Genomic DNA, 2797 nt, shown 5'->3' on the forward strand with positions numbered 1-2797 from the left:
AATAACCCAAATATATTACTTTGTACTTACTATAATTAAAGATAATCTTCCAGATATTTGCTCAACTTACTAATTGATTCAAGTCATTCTGTATTACATCAATAGCTTCAATACGATTAGAAATACTAAGAGTTTCTTGTCAGCAGCAAACTTTACTAATTACAAGTGATTATTATATACGTGATTCAAGTTGATTCCAATAATTCCCACAGAATGTTCAGGCTTAGGAATATTCCTCATATCTTCTCCTGTAAAAACAGAAGAGAAAATAAAACATTGGCCATCTCACAATCTTCAACAACAACCTTATCATCATCATTTTTAAGCGAGTAATCCCTATTCAAACATTTTACTTACCTTTAAAATACTTAAAAAACTCCTTATGTTAGTTTTAACAATATGAGCCAACTATTTCTCATAAGCCTTTTTTAATTTTTTATTTAGGATCTTACTTGAATCCTTAGTTTTCTTGTAGTTCCTGACATCTTCTAATCTATCCGTTAAATTGACATTTATTCCTGATTTTCTCCTTTAAGTCTTTAGTAAACCACTTAGGGTTGAACTTTCCTGTTACAATTTTTTCTTTCTTTCAGGAACATGCATGTCTTGAATTAAAAGCAATTTATTTTCAAATTTTTTCTCAGATTTAGTATATTTCATTTTTTGACTCATTGTCACAATTCACTAGTGATTAATCTTCTATCGTGGCTTCAAAAGTAGCTTTCTGGTAATTAGGAACTCAAATTACATTGAAACATTGAATTTAATGTATATGTTTTGTTTAGAATTAAGCATAAAGCTACACAATGGGCTATCTGTGCTCTGCCCACCACGGGTATCGAAACCCAGTTTCTAGCGTTGTAAGTCCGCAGACATACCGCTGTGCCACTGGGGGTCAATGTATATGTATTCTGTGTATATGAATTATGTCTCAAAGTTTATTGAAATACCACTTCTAGAGACAGAATGCAAGTATATTGTATTATTTTATTTATTTTATGGCAAAGCTATTAAGCGTATCTACCGAAGTTCCTCATTTTGAACTGCTAACCAGGGGGAAGGCAGCTAGTCAGCAACATGCTATCAACCACCATCCAAGCTAAATTGATTAACTATCACTCTCATAGCGCATTCACAGCTTAAAATGCGGGACTTATTTTGTGGTTATTGGATACACATGACTGTTTAATATAAGAGTTATTATTTAGTTTGTTTAGTGTTTTAATATTTAATGATTATTTAGTTTTCATAACAAGAGTGTTTAAAGTTGATTATTCTAAAAGTGATAGTTATGACAAATTTCGTTACGTAACTCGGTAAGAGTTGTATTTTCTGGATGTAGTTCAATTGTTGTGAATTGACGTCACGTTACTCGAACATTCTGTATTTTTCTCGTTGCCTTAAGTGGGTATTGTTACATTATAGCGTCTCGTTGTTTTTAGAAAGCCCTAGGCCTCAGTTGGGCAATATATATATATATATATATATAGGAGACCAAGTGAGCGTAAATGGAGTTAAGTCAGAAAACGTTAAGTTAGTGAAAGTGAAGTTAGACTGCGTGATTGTTAGTTTAACCGCAGTGGGTGATATCTGAAGAGAGTTTCACAGTTTAACAGAGATAAAGAAGAAGAATTTGTCTTGTCAAAGGATGTTCTAAAGTAATTGAGCCCGTCTGTGTGGACTTTGACAAAAAGGAGATAACTATTTAAAGTTCGAGATACAATTGTGGTAACCCACAGTAAGTGAATCTATCACAGATTGTGCAGTAAAAAACAGAGTAGAGAGAAATATTTGAGTTCTAAGGTAACTGAACTAGCCTGTGTAGATATTTGACAAGAAAAGGGAATTATTCAAAATTTTAGATACAACTTTGATAACCAATACTGAAACTAATTTTTATACATACGTTTGACTTATTTTGAATATATTGTTTTAAAACAAGTGGATTGTGTGCTGTCCGTTTATTTTTTGAATTTATTGCCAAAAAGTCACAGACATCTACTTTAAAAAAATCCCAGCCCACTTATACTAAAACCTTAACAGTGGTATCGCACAAACTCGAACTTGTTTTACCAGCTCCTAAATCCAGAGCTCCACTACTGGTCAAACCCGCACCCACAAGGCTGTTGAGATATGACAATTACTTTTAGTTATTTAACTCTCACATTTTATCTTTTTTATCAAATGCTGGAGATAAAATATTATATAAACTAGAGTAGGGGACGTTTGGTACTATCTAAACTAGAATACGGGAGGTTTGATACTATTTATGCCAGAGTAAGGGACTTTGATACTCTCTATCCTAGAGTAAGGGGCGTTTGATACTATTTATACTGGACATTTGATATTTTTCAAACTTATATGAGAAGCTTTAGCAAAAGAACAGGTTTCAGAAGAAACAAAGTATAGTTACTCTTCATCTGTAATACGACCAATAATTTGTCACTATAAAATTTGTTTGAACACTGTGCGACTAATAAGCAGTTACTATAACATTTGTTAGAGAACTATGCGACTAATAATCATTTTAAAACTTATTAGAAAGCTATGCGAGTAATAATTAATCGCTATGAATTTGTTCGAGAGCTATGCGAATAATACTGTTGCGTCAGCGAGGTCACTTGACTAGTATCCCGCCACGTCCTTCTAGAAATATCCTGTTCCTTCATGAATGCTCTAGCATTTACTAGATATGTGTTAGTCTTGTATATATAAGACTGTCACAACGTGACGGGACGGAGTGTGTGTAATTGAACGGAGTATTGTTGAGTTGAGCACGTGAGACGTTCGTTGTGAA

The sequence above is a fragment of the Limulus polyphemus genome, unplaced genomic scaffold (genome assembly GCF_000517525.1).
Source record: "Limulus polyphemus unplaced genomic scaffold, Limulus_polyphemus-2.1.2 Scaffold2684, whole genome shotgun sequence".
NCBI lineage: Eukaryota > Metazoa > Arthropoda > Merostomata > Xiphosura > Limulidae > Limulus > Limulus polyphemus.